A 20,771-nucleotide genomic window follows, 5' to 3' on the forward strand; every position below is an offset into this window, starting at 1 on the left:
GAGTGCTGAGTTCGATCCAAAGAACACCATACCTACTGTGAAGCATGGGGGTGGAAACATCATGCTTTGGGGCTGTTTTTCTGCCAAGGGACCAGGATGACTTATCCGTGTAAAGGAAAGAATGAATGGGGCCATGTATCATGAGATTTTAAATGAAAACCTCCTTCCATCAGCAAGGGCATTGAGGATGAAACGTGGCTGGGTCTTTCAGCATGACAATGATCCCAAACACACCGCCCGGGCAACGAAGAATGGGCTTCGTAAGAAGCATTTCAAGGTCCTGGAGTGGCCTAGCCATTCTCCAGATCTCAACCCCATAGAAAATCTTTGGAGGAAAAATCTGTGTTGCCCAGCGACAGCCCCAAAACATCACTGCTCTAGAAGAGATCTGCATAGAGGAATGGGCCAAACTACCAGCACCAGTATGTAAAAACCTTGTGGACACTTACAGAAAACATTTGATCTCTGTCATTGCCAACAAGGGGTATATAACAAAATATTGAGATGAACTTTTGTTATTGACCAAATACTTATTTTCCACCATAATTTGCAAATAAATTCCTTAAAAATCAGACAATGTGATTTTCTGGATTTTTTTTTCTTATATTGTCTCTCATAGTTGAAGTGTACCTATGGTAATAATTACAGGCCTCTCTCATCTTTTTAAGTGGGAGAACTTGCACATTTGGTGGCTGACTAAAAACTTTTTTGCCCCACTGTATATACTGTATATTTTATACAATACAGTACTGTAACTTGCTTTGTTTTCCTAAACCATGTACTGCACTTTATTAGATTGTTTACAAAATTAAAAGGTATACTACCCCTTACTGATTACCTGTCTTTAAGACTCCTATTTTCAAGTTACTTATAACAGTTTCAAGTTACCCAAGGGACAATAGTGTAGCGTCTGGCACAGATCATTTAGATTTCATGTTCCAGGCATTCCTTTTAACCTATGACATCTTCACCTCAATTAAAAGTTGAAACTTTTATTGGGGGTGGTATATCCGTAAAGTGTCACACTCCCCCTTCCAAAGACATGAATCCTCTAATCCTAAAACACACACCCACACACAACTGGCTCCAGAAGGTCTGGCTCCTACCACAAGACGAGATAACCCCATGCAGGTTCTCTGTTTGACCGCATAGAGACCCTTGACCATAAAACACCCACACACACACACACACACACACACTGATACAATAAAGCATTCCTTTGTCTAATTAAACAAAATGAATGAGATGCTCCACATCCCACGACATTAACCTATAACTTGTATGTATCTCCTTTATTGTTTATAGTTGTACGCTAAAAATCCTATTAATGTAACTCTATTAATGTGTGTCTTCTATTGAGGCTTAATTGACTTACAAGTCTCTGTTCTTTACTTTCCTGACAAGAGTGCATTTCATTTGATCAGAATACGACATTGTACTAACATCCGTTATACGTTAATTAATTAGTGTTTATTAACGTATAAATAAGTATTTGAACACCTGAGAACATAGACTTTCTCAGTTGTTCAAATACTTATTTGCAGCTGTATCATACAAATAAATAGTTTAAAAATCATATATAGTGATTTCTGGATTTTTTTTTTTTTTAGATTATGTCTCTCACAGTGGAGATGCAGCTACAATGACAATTTCAGACCCCTTCATGATTTCTAAGTGGGAGAACTTGCAAAATAGCAGGGTGTTAAAATACTTATTTTCCTCACTGTATAATGGTGGAGAATGCGGGCATGTTGTTCAGACTTAGTTTTTTTAACTAACTCAGTGTCAATTCACTTGTGTTAATTTACTGTGCACTTGGGGTGAGATAGGTCGCAACGTAGACTACGCTTCAGTGATCACTATTTTATTTTATTTTGTTCCTATTTGTAAGTCACGATTAATCGAGAAAAAAAAAAAGAAAAGAAAAGAGAAGAATTTAAACTGAAGGTATAATATTAAAAATCGCTCGTAAAGACAGCACTGCACAGACTCTTTACTGCACATTTTTTTAATATTATCGGAATCAGCTATAGGGACGAAGAAATCTCCCCATAGTTCGATTAAAGATTGATTTGAGCGTGTTCCTCTTATCATCTTTTAAGGCCTTGTAATTGTATTGCTGTTGTCCAATTTAATTCAACCAGACGATAATACTCCGTTTAGGTTTAACCATCAGAGTAGCTAACTGATGCGTGCCTAATGCAGACCCAATCATAAAGATACTACTGACCAGTTGTTGATTGGTATGTAAAGGGAGTTAAAAATCTTGATCAAGTGATAATTAGAACAGCGAAGAAACCCTGTTCTTTTGTTTATTTATTTATTTTGGGGGGCAGCGAAGCAAACCTGACCCACCCACTGTGTGCCGTTGAGTGGCACAAACTGTAGAATTTGCGTAAAGGAGAAACCTTCCCTCAGTTGTTAAACTGTGATTCGAGTAGTGTAACTCTTATCAGCTAACTCTTAAGACCTAATCTTACATATCAACAGCAAAGGAACCCTGTTGACTATATACTTATTCTATTTTACCTTTATTATTAGTTATGTCCTCTCAGTATTAACTTATAGAGGTAACGAATAAAGCCTGCTTCCTTAATTTGACACCGGTCAAAATAAGGTCGCATGACACGTAGGGTCAAGAATAATCTTACGCCAAACGTTATCAATCACCCCCACTGGTGAAGTTATTTAGGGCCCCACACTTCCAGATAAACAACAGGGGACAGGTTATCTAAGTAATTAGTACCTTTGCAAGTGCCCCCTACTTCTAACTTCAGTGTGTGTGAACTCTCTCTCTCTCTCTCTCTCTCTCTCTCTCTCTCTCTCTCTCTCTCTCTCTCAGCCTCCTGTTTTGTTTAACTTTAAATTTATTTCATTTTATTTTTACTATCTTCAATTAATATTGTTTTGTTATTCTTATTTTTAATATATATATTTTTTTCTCTTTCTTCCTTTATACCTTTTATTATTTTTATTATTATTATTATAATAATAATGAGTTTTTGGTTTATTTTTGTTTGGTTATTTCTTGTTTTATTACTATTATTAGTAACCTTTTTACTGAATTTTTATTTTGATATTTTGTTATCGACTTTTTATTTGTTTTATCATTATTATTATCATTATTTTTATTTCTCTCTTTTCTCCCTGCTCATTTGTTTACTTCCCAGTTCCTCTCACTTATTTTAAATGAAATTTTAAACAAAGGGGTGAAGCTAAAATTAAAAATTAAGTGTTCGGCTATTTAGGTTCAACCTTATAGCCCCTCCACTTTCAGGCCTCGTCTTGCTCTATCACTTTGGTATTGTGAGTTTCATCTGTCTATTTTCATTCTATTTGGTTGTGGCGTGAGGTAAAGGCCTAACTGGGAAATCATCACAGGAAACTTAGCAATTTAAAGTAGCCAAATCTTAGATGATCCATTAGGTAATTGCGCCGCTAGCCTGATCTGGCCTCCGCTAACTGCCTAAACCAGTCAGTTCAAATTGAGTGTACAGTACGTTCTCGCCTATTAGCCTAGGCTACCAAGATTATTAGAACTTGCATTGGCCCTTGTCTGTGTCTCTCTTCGCCAGTAAGCCAGCATGTCCAGACCATCCAGCCCTGAGGCACACTGGGATCAGCTAGAGACCTGGTTGAACGCTATGACGGGTACCCTTCTACCCGAAACTGCTGTTGATCTACAACACCTGAGCCGGGAACAGCTTGATGACAACCTGAGTGCGGTGATCTCCCACAATCCTTTGCAGGACTATAGCCACAAGGAGCTGGCCAAGATCCTCGGATTACTGACCTACAACCTCGTCGCCCAGGCAAAAATGGAGGAAGCAAAAGTTTCACGCCTGCAACAGGAATCGTTGTCATTCCGGATCCAAGCTGAGGAGGCTCAGAGGAACCTGGCACAGGCTCACGACCAGCTAGACCAAATAATGGCAGAGACTCGGAGCCAACGAGAAACGGCAGATGAAAAGGACACAGAGCTGCAGGAGGAAGTAAAAGGACTTTAACAGGCCCTGACTGATCTCTGCGCAGACACAGCACGCAGAGAACGGCAGGAAAAGGACACTAGCGAGGAACTCCAACAAGCCAAGGCCCTCTTGCATGCTCTTAAGCAGAGACTGAACTTAAAGAAAGAGTTGCCAAAGCTAAGGCATACAAAGGTCATCTGCAAAGTGCCGGGGAAGAAATCAATGCCCTGTATCAAGAAAGAACTCACTTAAAAGACGAACTTGACAACTCACAGGGAGCTAAAACATGCATATAGATTACAAAGTGACTCTGAAAAGGAAATACCCAACGTGGATTTTCCATCAACCAGTGGATTAATACTCCCAAAACAAGAATCAACATTTCAAAAGGGGGGTGAGAAACTCCGACTCAAGACCTCAAGAAACTTTTCAAGAAACCCTGCTTTCCGGTCACAGTGTGGCCCCTAAGAAATTGGACAAACTGGCTAGAAACATCCCTACTTTAACGCAGACCCTGCAGGAGGCTATGACATACATTCTCTACCTACAAGACATTGACTTTCAGTTACAGACTGTAACCAATGTTACTACACAAGATCAACTCTACCTCCTCAGGATCACTTCCAGCCACGAGGTGCGGAGCTTCCTGGATCGGCAGCCAGACAAGATCAGAGCGGATTATCAGCAGCTTCAAAAGGCCCTGATTAAGGAGTTCTCTGACCCAGAGTCAGAGCAAGGACTGTTTACTACTCTGGACCTAAAACAGAGCAGGCATGAAACCACACAAGCCTATTACAACAGGCTCCGACAGGCCTACTTCGGAGCCCGAAATGAGCCAGGAATGGAGGAAGATTCATTCATTCATTCATTCTCTCCCGCTTATCCGTAATTCGGTTCGCGGGGGCAGCAGTCTAAGCAGGCCCCCGCCTTCGACTGCTGCCCAATCCTCACAGCACCGTCCCTTACGGTCCCTCCTGCAGGTGGTGAGCCCACGGGAAGTGGAGGAAGATTTCAACTTCAAAACTTTGTTCCTCAAAAACCTGTGAAACAAGTCATCACCTGGGGGTCCTGGTCTGCCCACGGGAAATGTCCATCCAGCAGCTGCGAGACTTAGCCCGAAATGCTATCGTGACAAACCTGTCCAACAAGTGTCACAACGCTTTCCAACCAACAGAGAACCACATGGTTACGGCGGTGCCCGTCCCAAATACCAAGCTGGACGCCCTGTCCCAGGGAGATCCTGGGACTGACCACAACCATCACTCAGCCCAAAGGACGGAGCCACCTGGGAAGGATCTAAATGGCCCAAAGGAAACTGGCACTCACCAACACAAGCATCAGGTTTCGACTGGAAACAGCAAAAACCCCTGCAGCATGCGCCAGATAAACCGAAATGTGGACTCTAAATAACACAAGACCCAGAAAACACATCAGAAACAGCAGAGATTTTGAGAATTTTAAAGGAAATCATTCAAGAAAAACGCCACAAAAGGACAAGGAGGACAAATCAGATTAATCATGACTAAGCCGGAAACCTGACCTGAACACTCACGATATGTCCTCGCAAACCGAACCACCAGAGGCCGCCAACTTCCAACACCAAACCTCCAGCCAGAACCCCAAGATCCCCGAGAGTGCTGTTTTAAAGGTCTGCCTCCCCGATGAGCCACATGAATCCAGTTCTGATTGCCTGTCAGTCACTACACCTGCCCCAGGGCCAAGGCTACTAGGTAACCTGATTGAAAAAGAAATGGCCAATAAGCTGTACCTAGCCATCACTTTGGAGAATGAGCTGAGACTAGAAGCTCTTGTGGACACTGGTGCAGATCTGACTTTAATGTTGACCCAACTCTTTTACAGACTGCAGGTGGAAGCTAAGCGACAGAATCGAACCCTTAAAACGCAAAAGTGTGCATTGAATGTGTAATCTTACAGCCGAAATGAAGTCAAGCTTGAACAGATAGCTCTGTGTACATCTCTCCAATGGACACCTACCCTCTGCTCATCGGAAAGGACCTTCTAGACCGTTTCGAACCACTGTTGGATTTTAAACAGTTGAAACTCTGGGCTCAAGTGCGAGAACCTCTACCCCTTTGCCAAGCCACTTCCAAGCCACAAAACCACAAAGGTCATGCCACAAGCCTGCCGTGGCACAAAGGTCATGGGCAATCATACCACCAGCCGAGAAGGCAACTTGACCCGAGAGCAAAGTTCAAGGTCATTGCTCTGTGCTTTCCAGCTAACTAAAGACTCTGACTTATACTGTCCCCGGGCCATGGGAGGCCTACAGCTTGCTGATGCTGCAACGACGGACGTTATAATAGCACTATGGGCCGACAACTCAGCAATCAGCCTCAGACTGTTTAACACCCTCAAAATGCACACAGCAAGCATTTCCTTTGGTTTCCTGCCCGGCCACCATGGTGACAGCTAATGGCATTTGCGCCCTGAACGTAAAGTGGAATGGCAGGTGCATGACTCACTCCTTCCTGATCCTGCCAGACCCACCACACAACGACTACATTGGAGCAGATATTTTAATCCGTCTCAGGGCCCATGTGGATACGATCAATGAAGTGGTGTGGGCCCCAGTAACACAACAGCCCCCCATGACTCAGATCAACCCTGAAAACCTCATATCAGGGCAAACCATCCCAGAGGTCTGCACCCTAATCAGTGAACAAGAGACTGTAATACCTGCTTACACCAAGGGCGTTGCGGTTCGACTCAACCTGAAGTGCGGTCAAGCCTTAAGCCACTCGCTAGGCTTCTACCAACCTTCACCCGAGAGTGAGGAAGCTTACCTTGGAAGCTACACCTCTGGTTGAAGTGACATCCCGAGCAGTTCACACCTTATTTAATAATTGCACAGCAATGGAAATCCGGGTGCCTAAAGCATACCGCCTTGGCTGGCTAGTGAGCTATGGCTTCCTGACTTCGAACTCACCTTACCAATAATCAGTCCCATCCCAGACGAAATGATCCCAGAAGAAAGCACAGATCAGGCCGTGCTGACAGCACCGTTTAAGATGATCACCATTGTCTCAGTCATGCCGGTCGTCCAAGATTAAGTGTGCAGAACAGAGCTAACCGAAGATCACCACCTCTCTGTGTACACGGTCTCCAACAGCCCCACTTGCGAGACAGACAATGCTACTGCACCGCTAATAGCACGGGAAACAAATGGATTAACAACAGAAGAGCCGTATCCGGGATTTATGGCACAGGTGCAACAAATTCTAAAGGATGCTGATGCCATCCAAAATGAGGGAGACCGGCACAGACTACGTCAAGTCCTGTATAAATATAAGGAATCATTTGCAAAGGACTCTTTAGACTGTGGCCTAACCAAACTACACGTGATGCGTATCCCCACGCACCAAGGAGCTCCGCCCACCTTTGTCAAATAATACAAGATCCCCCTTGAATCATACGAACCTGTGCAGGAGATCATCAGCTCCATGCTCGAAAAGGGTGTCATCTGTCTGTGCAACAGTACCTACTCAGCCCCCATATGGCCTGTCCTAAAACCAAACGGCAAGTGTCGACTGACCATCGACTATAGGAAACTGAACGAGCAGGTGCCATTGTCTGAGTGCTGGACTTTACCAGTGGCATGACCAGGACAAAAGGGTTGTCCCATACGCCAGCAAGACACTCTTGCCATCGGAGTGCAAATACTTGGACTGTGAAAAAGCCCTGCTCTGTACTGTATGGGCCATCCAGAGATTCTCTAACTACACTGGCGCCCAGAAAGTGATCATAGAAACCTGCCACCAGCCTGTCACATTTCTTAACAGCCAACGCATCTGCGATGGTGCGGTCACCAATGTCCGCCTCGCCACATGGCTAATGGCCCTCCAAGGGCGCAACGTGGAAACATGATATGCCCAAAACCACAAGTCAGCACTGGGCAATGGCCTGGCAGCATGCCAAAGCTGCTCGGACGACACACTGACTGTGACTGCAGATATGGAAAGGCCCCAATCGCAGCCACCCACCTGTCACAAGTACTTTGAAACCAACGTGTGCCAAGACATGCCCACAGCCTATGTCGATGGATGCTCCTATAACTACGAGGGCAACCTTAAAGCGGGTGCAGGCGTCCTCTGGGTGAACAACAAACCATGCCAACCACAACACTTCAGGCTGGGACCCCAGTCCTCACAATATGCAGAGATAGCAGCTCATAGCCCTACAGATAGCATCGGCCCACAACATCAGAGACCTGCTCATTGGCACAGACTCCAACTATGCCAGACTTAGCTTCACATGCCACCTCCCAGGGTGGAAGAAAAACGGCTTCAAGACAGCAAACAACAAACAAGTTAAACACCAACACTTGTTCCAGGCATGTGAGGACATCACAAACAAACATGATATGACCATCTACTGGAAGAAGGTGAAAGGTCCCTCAAGGCAACCAGGCACAGACAAAGACCTTAATGACCAAACAGACACCCTCGCCGAGGCAGGTGCTCTACACAGCGAGTTGTGGTCACCACCAACCCGACCACACAAACCTACTGTCACAGCCATAACCCGCAACCACCGAACTCAAATCAACCACACTTCCCACCTCACAACCACTTGCGCTTGCTCCACAAATCTGCACAAATGACATCGCTGACATGCAGGCGTCTGATGCCACTATACAGACCATCCTTCACCACCTCTCTAGCCCCTCCGACCACCCTGTCACAGCTGTTAATCTGGCCGCTTCCCCAGCCCTAAAAAGGCTACATGATGTCAAACCCATGCTGCGCGTGATAGACGGCATTTTATGGTATGCCCCTGATGACCACACTGCGCCAAAGCTTGTGGTGCCACAGCGCCAAAGGGGGGGGTCATGTTAATGTATGCCCACGACGCACCATGTGCCGGACATCATGGCACAAGAGCCACTTATGAGACACTGAAACAAGTGGTATACTGGCCTGCAAGCAAAACTTCACATCAGTCACCACCCTATCTCCTCGGGTCAAGTGGAACAAACTAATCGGACGGTGGTCAGCATGTTAAGGAAATATGTGTCCGTCAATCAAAAGGACTGGGATATGAAACTTCCTCTGGTGCTCATGGCCATCAGGGCAACACCACAGGAGTCAACCAGTATCTCTCCTTTCAAACTAATGACTGGACGACAGATGACATTGCCACTCCACCTGCTATACCAACCCGGAGACTCCAACCTTATCACAGCTCATGCCACCTTTTCATTTGCCCAACAACACCTTCAAAAGAGTGCTGAAGGTCAAAAAACATATTACGACCGTAAAGCATCACATGAGGAACTGAACATGGGCGATAAGGTCTGGTACTACTGCTTCACCCAGCCGACTCAAACTGCCTCTCATCGGCGATCAAAGAATTCCTGCCGCATTGGACCGGACCGCACAAGATTGTAGACAAACTCTCTCCAGTTGCTTACTGAATCAGGCTAAACCAGGGACAGAAAGAACCAGTTCTCAAATGGGTCCATCGCAATCATATCAAGAGACACCTGGCCATAAGCAGGGAAAGACCGGCTGGGGCTACTGCAAACTAGGCCTCGCCCTACTTCTGTTAAAAAAAAATATATAAAAAAAATCAATGGAGTACAAAGATCCATGAACAGGTGCACAGCTGCTCTTCCCCGTGTTTTCAACCGCAACCACCGGAGGAGCGAGACTCAACCAGAATCAACGATAAGTCTCACCAAACTCAACCCTATGCCTGAGGAACCCAGGGCTGAGGGAAGCTAAGAGTCAACATTACCCGACGATTCACCTGTTTTGTTTTTTGTTGTTTTTTTTTTTTGTTTCTTTCCCTGACCATCATGATTTACCTACCAGCCGACCTTAACTGTTGGATGACGAAGTCTCCCTTCATCAGAAACTTCACATCCAAAAGGGGGTATATGTAGCGTCTGGCACAGATAATTTAGATTTCATGTCCCAGGCATTCCTTTTAACCTAACACATCTTCACCTCAATCAAAAGTTGAAACTTTAATTGGGGGTGGTATATCCGTAAAGTGTCACACTCCCCCTTCCAAAGACACGAATCCTCTAATCCTAAAACACACACCCACACACAACTGGCTCCAGAAGGTCTGGATCCTACCACAAGACGAGATAAACCCCATGCAGGTTCTCTGTTTGACCGCATAGAGACCCTCAACCATACAACACCCACACATACACATGCACACACACACTGATACAATAAAGCATTCCTTTGTCTAATTAAACAAAATGAATAAGATGCTCCACATCCCACGACATTAACCTATACTTGTATGTATCTCCTTTATTGTTTATAGTTGTACGCTAAAAATCCTATTAATGTAACTCTATTAATGTGTCTCTTCTATTAAGGCTTAATTGACTTAGAAGTCTCTGTTCTTTACTTTCCTGACAAGGGTGCATTTCATTTGATCAGAATACGACATTGTACTAACATCCGTTATACGTTAATTACTGGTCCCAGCATGTTAATGTATACCTGTTCTAATGCTGTATGTCCTTTTAAGGCCTGATGTCAGAATGTATACAAAATTATCTGCTCCTCACTTTCCTAATGAAAGTGCATTTTTATTTTGTGTTTTCATTTTTTTTCTATCAGAACATAATGTCGTAGTAACATTAGTTACACTTTGACTACTGATCTATGTATGTAATGTACCGCTGCCGTTATGCCGTCATTCCTCTTCGTGTTTAGTATACAAATGACCACAAAATTATCTGTAACTTACTTTTCAAACAATGGTACATTTTATTGGATCACGAAAGTCGCCATACCATCTTAATACACTTCAGATAAAACTTTAAAGTTTTATAGTCCAAACCATGCCCACAAACACATGAAACAAAGGGAAGTTTTTCCCTCCAAAATTTCAACCCTTAGTATTTGCCGTTCCCCCAAAGATGGGTGGAGTTCGAGACCTTTAAAATGTCACAAACACCACCAATCGTTGGTCAGACGTACGAAACGGCTTGGAAACGACTCCCTCTTCCTTCAAGATCTTCGGGCAAGCTTCACTTCCAAGAACAACCACTGCTCTGATCTTCAGGAACCTGGAAGAACATCTGACCCCACCCTAACTGGCTCTCCAAAGATTTCTTTGTCGCATCCGGACTCTTGTGCAACAAGCTAATGCAAGTAACGCAATGCAAGTAAGCTAATAAAAGTTTCCTTTACCAACGACTTTAGATGCGTATTTTAAGTCTTATTGAATCTTAAGGTGAATTGAAATTCCTGTGACGATCTCCCAGTTAGGGTGTACTTAATTTTGAAGCTTAAGCATTTCCATCCCTCCTCTTTCCTTTCTCTCTTTCTTCTTTTTCCTCCTTTCCTAATTTTAACTTTCGTTTATTTTATTTTCATTTTTAGTTTCTTTATTTCTTTTGCTTGTTTGTGTAGCTAGTTTTATGTGTGTTTGTCTCATTTATTAAACACCATATTTTTCACAAGTGATGTCTGAGTACGTTTCATAAATGCAAAGTTCCTGCAACATCCGGTCTGAACTACATGCTCTTTTAATTTAATTTACGGTATAAAGTAAAAGGGGGTTACATCTTTTTTGGCCAGGAAGATACCTCTTTTATAGAATTAATATAAAATTATACTGTCTGTTTGCCGGACGAACAGACAAATAAGTGTAATGTTAATTCCATTATCGTCAATTCAATTCAACTTAACTTAAATATTTATAATTACTTATAAATATTTACCCTGCTTTGCGAGCTAAATTCGCTACAATAGAAATAAAACTTAAATATATTTTAGACTAGTTAATGTGAAGCTTGTATAGAAGTACAGATTTTCTGTCCTCCACAAATCACTTAACATGCAGCCATTATTGTCAAAATAACTTGCAACAAAAATGAGTACACTGCTGTCAGCTAAAGTGATAAAAGCTATACTTCATGTAACCATGAAACATGCCCTATATTCATCCTGTTTATGTTTTTGTCTGCATGACCAGACCATGACAATTTTGTATTAGAGCAGTTAAAATTTGCTTTGAGTACAATTCTCTCATACTGACCACTGGATGTTTAAAATGGCAAATCATGTCAAAGAACTCTTTGAGGATTTGAGAATTAAAAATGTTGCTCTACACAAAGATGGCCTAGGTAAAATATTACTACAGTAAAAGGGCTTTCTTTAAACATTTACTTGAGTAAAAGTACAAAAGTATTTGCCATCAAATGTACTTAAGAATTCTAAGTACTATGATTAATTATGGATATAATGCCCAGTGATCATCTTCCTTAATCAACTCAGTTTATGTGAAAAGACTAATGTTACTCTTAGCATACCAATCTATTAATATAAGTATATTCATTTGTCAAACTTCGATTGATAGAGTGCAGCCTGTCTCTTTTCTTTATTTTACAAAAGCACAACGTTTTGTTATGAGCGTATACAAATAAAAGTAGACCCTTTACAGATTCAAATGATGTATAGCTCTTATCTGTACTATCAAAGAAGGCAGAGTAATTTAAGTTCTTATTTTAAGTTCGAGTTGTAATGAGGTCTCTGAGGTGCTGGTCCATTTTTGGCCTTGTGGGCAAGCATCAGTGTTTTGAATCTGATATGTGCAGCTACTGGAAGCCAGTGAAGAGAGCACAGCAGTGGGGTGGTGTGGGAGAACTATGGCAGATTGAACACAAGTTGTGCAGCTGCGATTTGGATTATTTGCAGTGGACGAATAGCATTCAGACGAAGACCTGCCAGCAGATAGTTGCAGTAGTCCAGTCTCGAAATGACAAGAGACTGAACAAGCACCTGGGCAGCCTGTGTGGACAGAAATGGTCGAATCCTTCGGAAAACAGAAATGCCTGCTCCATTTATCGTGCGTTAGTAAAATTAGTCCTGTTAAAATCAATTTTTTATGCATTAATATATTAATAAAAAACTAATTTAAAATCTTGTAACCTAATGAATGTATCCAGGCTAAACATCCACCATATATAAGCATACACAAGCAGAGAAAAGATGTTGTTTAGGTGTTTAAGAATGTCTTTCTTCTCAGTCATGTTTACATCACTTTCTCCCTCTGTCTTATACACGTTAGTCCCTCTCTTCTTGTTGCCTTTCTGTCTTGCTTGTTGTTAGCTTTGTGAACCTATATACATCTGTGGTGCGTGATAGCCAGGAAGTGATACACCAGTAATAGGTTGAAAAAGTCGCACAATGAAAGGTCGCACAATGAAAGGAAATAGATTAATGTAATGATTTGAAGCAAAAAAGTTAGGGAATAGTGAAGTAAAGTGCTGATACCAGAAAAGTCTACTTAAGTATTGATGAGTCGCCATAATGCACAGCCACTTTCAGGGATGACCAAAAACAGCATTTCAGCACAAACACCTTATACCACCTGGCAAGCCAATGGTTGAGAAGTGATGATTTAAGTTTGTAGCCAAAAGTCCTGGGCAACTTGCAGTCATTAAGTTTGCCATAAAGCCCTCTTTATACAAAAATATTCTAAAGTCAAATGTAAGGCCATCTCTCCAACAGCTAAAGTTTGGCTGAAATTTGGCCAAGCAACAGGACAATGATCCCAAGCACACCAGCAAATCTACAACAGAATGTCTGAAATAGAACAGAATCAAGACGACGTAATATCCAAGTAAAAGACCAGACCTCAACCTAACTAAAATGCTGTGGCATGACCTTATGCGACTACATAAGATATCCGAAATGTCTTTGTCTGGGCTCACACAACTTTGGTTACCATGTCTTATTACCCAATCAGGAACAGGTCCTGATATGAACCTACCAAGGATGAGCCAAAGTATCTGGCGACACCAGCGACTGTTCTAGCCATCACCAGAACTGGAGTTCTAACTGATTATCAATCATAATGAATGAACACAAGCAGAATCAAAGCAGCGCCCGCTTAAACGGTGCACTAATTGGCGGAGGTGGAAAGTAACTATGTAAGTACAAATACTTAATTACTGTACTTATGTAGCTTTTTCTGGTATCAGTGCTTTACTTTAGCGCTTTTTATTTTTCGGACAACATTTAACTTTTACTCATTAAATTTGTGAAAATTTAATAAAAGAACGTGTGGCGTTTTCAGCCCATCAACCTATTACCTATTTACTTCCTGGTTATTACATACCACAGACGTAAGGATAGTTAACAAAGCTAACAATAAGCAAGGCAGAAGGCAACAAGAAGTATAGCTAAAGTGGATTAGACAGAGGGAGTCAGCGATGTAAACATGACTGAAAACAGAGGCATTTCTGATCACCTGATCATCATCATCATATTTTCTTTCCTTGTGTTCTATATGGTGCATGTTTAGCCTGGGTACATTCATTAGATAACACATTTTGAAATTCATTTTGTCTTAATATATTAATTAGGACTGTCAAGATGCAAATAAATTTTAAGAGCAGCAATTTTATTAATGCGCTATTAATGCGGTGTGCATTTCTGTTCGACCATTTTTTTAAATAAAAAATAAACAAATATAATAAAAGCAGAATTAAAACCGTCAACACATTTATTGATGAAAACCTTTCTTTACTCAGATTAAAAAAAAAACTTTCTGGGGTAGACAAAGGTGCCAGCATGTTTTGTGGATTTTTTTTCTTCATAAGGCAGAAACGAACTTAAATTACTCTCTTTTTTCATTATACAGATAAGAGCAATACATCATTAAATCTGTAAATCTCTTGTAACACTATGCTTTTGTAAAATAAAAAAAACCAGAGAGGGTGCGCTCTTTGCTGTCTCTGTCATCTCCCTTCACAGACACACAAATAAAACAACCTGAATCTCAGTGAATACTTGCCTCACAGACATAAATATTGGAATAGAAAGCTTGAAATGTCTAATTTGAAATAAACTAATTCACATTAAATAAAAAAATCTCAGATTACATAAGTTAAAACATTTACAATACGTAATGATCTATGTTTCAGTAATAATAAACATACACAGGTTTTGTCTAGTGTGTGTGTTAAATATATATATATATATATATATATATATATATATATATATATATATATATATATATATATATAAAATATATATATATACACACACACACACACACACACACACACCTGTCTGTTGTTTGCATTACACTGACGAACAACATCCTACATGTGCTGTCCCTCTAATAAACTCATTTCTAATCTTGTCCATCCTCGTCACTCCCAACGAAAACCTCAACATCTTCAGCTCTGCTACCTCCAGCTCCACCTCCTGTCTTTTACTCAATGCCACTGTCTCTAATCCATACAACATCGCAGGTCTCACCACAGTCCTATAAACTTTCCCTTTCATTCTTGCAGATACTCTTCTATCACAAATCACTCCTGTCACTCTTCTCCACCCACTCCACCCTGCCTGCACTCTTTTCTTTAATTCCATAACACACTCTCCATTACTTTGCACTGTTGACCCCAGGTACCTGAACTCCTCCACCTTCTCCACCTCTTCTCCCTGCAACCGCATCACTCCACTGCCCTCCCTCTCATTCACACACATGTACTCTGTCTTACTCCTACTGACTTTCATTCCTCTTCTCTCCAGCGCATATCTCCACCTCTCCAGGCTCTTCTCAACCTGCTCTCTACTCTCACCACAAATCACAATATCATCTGCAAACATCATAGTCCAGGGAGACTCCTGTCTGACCTCGTCCGTCAACCTGTCCATCACCACTGCAAACAGGAAAGGGCTCAGGGCCGATCCTTGATGCAGTCCAACCTTCACCCTGAACCAGTCTGTCGTACCTACTGCACACTTTACTGCCGTCACACTTTCCTCATACATGTCCTGCACCACCCTCACATACTTCTCTGACACACCTGACTTCCTCATACAATACCACAACTCCTCTCTCGGGCACCCTGTCAAACGCTTTCTCTAAATCCACAAATACACAATGCAGCTCCTTCTGTCCTTCTCTATACTTCTCCATCAACATCCTCAAAGCAAATAAGGCATCTGTGGTGCTCTTCCTCGGCATGAAACCATACTGTTGCTCACAGATGGTCACCTCTTCTCTCAGCCTGGCTTCCACTACTCTTTCCCATAACTTCATGGTGTGACTGATCAACTTAATTCCCCTGTAGTTACTGCAGGTCTGCACATCTCCCTTATGCTTAAAGATCGGTACCAGCACACTCCTTCTCCATTCCTCAGGCATCCTCTCCCCTTCCAGAATCCTGTTAAACAATCTGGTTAAAAACTCCACTGCCATCTCTCCTAAACATCTCCACGCTTCTACCGGTATGTCATCTGGTCCAACCGACTTTCCATTCTTCATCCTCTTAATCGCTGCTCTCACTTCCTCCTTACTAATCCTATCTACATCCTGCTTCACCAACTCCACATCCTCCAACCTTCTCTCTCTCTGATTTTCCTCATTCATCAGCTGCTCAAAATACTCCCTCCATCTTCTCAACACACTCTCCTCACTAGTCAACACATTTCCCTCTCCATCCTTTATTGCTCTAACTTGCAGTACATATTCTTCCCAGCTCGGTCCCTCTGCTTGGCCAATTGGTATAAATCCTTTTCTCCTTCCTTAGTGTCCAACCTCTTATACAGTTCCTCATATGCCTTTTCCTTGGCTTTCGCCACATCCCTTTTACCTGCTGCCGCATCTCCTTGTACTCCTGCCTACTTTTCTCATCACTCTGTCGATCCCACTTCTGTTTTGCCAATCTCTTTCCCCTAATGCTCTTCTGCACTTCCTCATTCCACCACCACGTCTCCTTGTCTTGCTTTCTATTTCCAGATGTCACACCAAGTACTTTTCTAGCTGCCTTCCTCATCACTCCTGCAGTAGTTGCCCAATCATCCGGCACCTCTTCACCACCACCAAGCCCCTGTCTGACCTCTTCCCTGAACCTCACACTACACTCTTCCTCCTTCAGTTTCCACCATCTTATTCTTCTTTCAAACCTTACTTTCCTCCTCTTCTTCTTCGCCTCCAAAACCATCCTACAGACCACCATCCGATGCTGTCTAGCTACACTGTCCCCCGCCAACACCTTACAGTCTCCAATCTCCTTCAGGTTGCATCTCCTACACAGAAGATAATCCACCTGTGTGCACCTTCCTCCACTCTTATACGTCACCCTATGATCCTCCTTCTTCTTAAAATACGTGTTCACCACTGCCATTTCCATCCTTTTGGCAAAATCTACCACCATCTGCCCTTCCACATTCCTCTCCTTAAAACCATACCTACCCATCACCTCCTCATCACCTCTGTTCCCTTCACCTACATGCCCATTAAAGTCTGCCCCAATCACCAATCGTTCTTTCCTAGGTACACCATCTACCACTTCATCTAATTCACTCCAGAATCTTTCTTTCTCCTCCATCTCACAGCCAACTTGTGGAGCATAGGCACTGATGACATTTATCATCATCCCTTCAACTTCCACCTTCACGATCATCACCCTATCAGAAACTCTCTTCACCTCCACTACACTCTTACTGTACGCTTCCTTCAGAATCACCCCTACACCATTTCTCTTCCCATCCACACCATGATAAAACAGTTTAAACCCACCTCCAATGTTCCTGGCCTTACTCCCTTTCCACTTGGTCTCCTGAACACACAACACATCTACCTTTCTCCTCTCCATCATATCAGCTATCTCTCTCCCTTTACCCGTCATAGTACCAACATTTAAAGTAACAACCCGAACCTCTACTCTCCTACACTGCTCCTTTTCCTGCCATCTCTGTAGATGCCTTCCTCCTCTCCTTCTCCTCCTTCGGCCAACAGTAGCCCAATTTCCACCGGTACCCTGTCGGCTAACGATACCTGTGGCGGTCGTTGTTAACCCAGGCCTCGACCGATCCGGTATGAAATTCTCATTTGTGATATATATATATACATACAGTGAGGAAAATAAGTATTTGAACACCCTGCTATTTTGCAAGTTCTCCCACTTAGAAATCATGGAGGGGTCTGAAATTGTCATCGTAGGTGCATGTCCACTGTGAGAGACATAATCTAAAAAAAAAATTCAGAAATCACAAAATATGATTTTTAAACTATTTATTTGTATGATACAGCTGCAAATAAGTATTTGAACACCTGTCTATCAGCTAGAATTCTGACCCTCAAAGACCTGTTAGTCTGCCTATAAAATGTACACCTTCACTACATTTATTATCCTAAATTAGATGCACCTGTTTGAGGTTGTTAGCTGCATAAAGACACCTGTCCACCCCATACAATCAGTAAGAATCCAACTACTAACATGGCTAAGAACAAAGAGCTGTCCAAAGACACTAGAGACAAAATTGTACACCTCCACAAGGCTGGAAAGGGCTACGGGGAAATTGCCAAGCAGCTTGGTGAAAAAAGGTCCACTGTTGGAGCAATCATTAGAAAATGGAAGAAGCTAAACGTGACTGTCAATCTCCCTCGGACTGGGGCTCCATGCAAGATCTCACCTCGTGGGGTCTCAATGATCCTAAGGAAGGTGAGAAATCAGCCCAGAACTACACGGGAGGAACTGGTCAATGACCTGAAAAGAGCTGGGACCACCGTTTCCAAGGTTACTGTTGGTAATACACTAAGACGTCATGGTTTGAAATCATGCATGGTATGGAAGGTTCCCCTGCTTAAACCAGCACATGTCCAGGCACGTCTTAAGTTTGCCAATGACCATTTGGATGATCCAGAGGAGTCATGGGAGAAAGTCATGTGGTCAGATGAGACCAAAATAGAACTTTTGGGTCATAATTCCACTAAACATGTTTGGAGGAAGAAGAATGATGAGTACCATCCCAAGAACACCATCCCTACTGTGAAGCATGGGGGTGGTAGCATCATGCTTTGATGGTGTTTTTCTGCACATGGGACAGGGCGACTGCACTGTATTAAGGAGAGGATGACCGGGGCCATGTATTGCGAGATTTTGGGGAACAACCTCCTTCCCTCAGTTAGAGCATTGAAGATGGGTCGAGGCTGGGTCTTCCAACATGACAATGACCCGAAGCACACAGCCAGGATAACCAAGGGGTGGCTCTGTAAGAAGCATATCAAGGTTCTGGCATGGCCTAGCCAGTCTCCAGACCTAAACTCAATAGAGAATCTTTGGAGGGAGCTCAAACTCCGTGTTTCTCAGCGACAGGCCAGAAACCTGACTGATCTAGAGAAGATCTGTGTGGAGGAGTAGGCCAAAATCCCTCCTGCAGTGTGTGCAAACCTGGTGAAAAACTACAGGAAACGTTTGACGTCTGTAATTGCAAACAAAGGCTACTGTACCAAATATTAACATTGACTTTCTCAGGTGTTCAAATACTTATTTGCAGCTGTATCATACAAATAAATAGTTAAAAAAATCATACATTGTGATTTCTGTTTTTTTTTTTTTTTAGATTATGTCTCTCACAGTGGACATGCACCTACGATGACACTTTCAGATCCCTCCATGATTTCTAAGTGGGAGAACTTGCAAAATAGCAGGGTGTTCAAATACTTATTTTCCTCACTGTATGTGTATATATATATATATATATATATATATATATATATATATATATATATATATATACACATATATATATATATATATACACATATATATATATATATATATATATATATATGTCACACACACACACACACACACACACACACACACACACACACACACACACAGTGGGTACAGAAAGTATTTAGACCCCCTTTAAATTTTCACTCTTTGTTATATTGCAGCCATTTGCTAAAATCATTTAAATTCATTTATTTTCCTCATTAATGTACACATAGCACCCCATATTGACAGAAAAACACAGAATTGTTTACATTTTTGCAGATTTATTAAAAAACAAAAACTGAAATATCACATGGTCCTAAGTATTCAGACCCTTTGCTGTGATACTCATATTTAACTCAGGTGCTATCCATTTCTTCTGATCATCCTTGAGATGGTTCTACATCTTCATTTTAGTCCAGCTGTGTTTGATTATACTGATTGGACTTGATTAGGAAAGCCACGCACCTGTCTATATAAGACCTTACAGATCACAATGCATGTCAGAGCAAATGAGAATCATGAGTTCAAAGGAACTGCCTGAAGAGCTCAGAGACAAAATTGTGGCAAGGCACAGATCTGGCCAAGGCTACAAAAAGATTCTGCTGCACTTAAGGTTCCTAAGATCATAGTGGCCTCCATATTCCTTAAATGGAAGACATTTGGGACGACCAGATCCCTTTCTGAGCTATCGGGGGAGAAGAGCCTTGGTGAGAGAGGTAAAGAAGAACCTAAAGATGACTGTGGCTAAGCTCCAAAGATGCAGTCGGGAGATGGGAGAAAGTTGTAGAAAGTCAACCATCACTGCAACCCTCCACCAGTCGGGGCTTTATGGCAGAGTAGCCTGACGAAAGCCTCTCCTCAGTGCAAGACACATAAAAGCCTGCATGGCGTTTGCTAAAAAACACCTGAAGGACTCCAAGATGGTAAGAAATAAGATTCTCTGGTCTGATGAGACCAAGATAGAACTTTTTGGCCTTAATTCTAAGCGGTATATGTGGAGAAAACCAGGCACTGCTCAACACCTGTCCAATATAGTCATGTTGTGGTGGTGTTTTTCAGCTGCAGGGACAGGACAACTGGTTGCAATCGAAGGAAAGATGAATGCGGTCAAGTACAGGGATATTCTGGACGAAAACCTTCTCCATAGTGCTCTGGACCTCAGACTGACTAATAAATACTGAGCAAAGGGTCTGAATACTTAGGACCATGTGCTATTTCAGTTTTTCTTTTTTAATAAATCTGCAACAATGTCAACAATTCTGTGTTTTTCTGTCAAT

At 42.2% G+C, this 20,771-nt stretch overlaps 2 protein-coding genes across 8 annotated transcripts in view; one reads left to right on the forward strand and one right to left on the reverse strand.

Annotated features, from left to right (window-relative positions):
• wbp4 (WW domain binding protein 4) overlaps positions 1-20,771 on the forward strand; it is a 218,884-nt gene that overhangs the window by 46,664 nt on the left and 151,449 nt on the right. The window lies entirely within an intron of this gene.
• The window catches only part of stk11ip (serine/threonine kinase 11 interacting protein), a 74,709-nt gene that overhangs the window by 13,788 nt on the left and 40,150 nt on the right, over positions 1-20,771 (reverse strand). The gene's annotated exons all lie outside the window — the stretch shown is intronic.

Source organism: Silurus aristotelis (genome assembly GCF_946808225.1).
Source record: "Silurus aristotelis genome assembly, chromosome: 2".
Taxonomy (NCBI): domain Eukaryota; kingdom Metazoa; phylum Chordata; class Actinopteri; order Siluriformes; family Siluridae; genus Silurus; species Silurus aristotelis.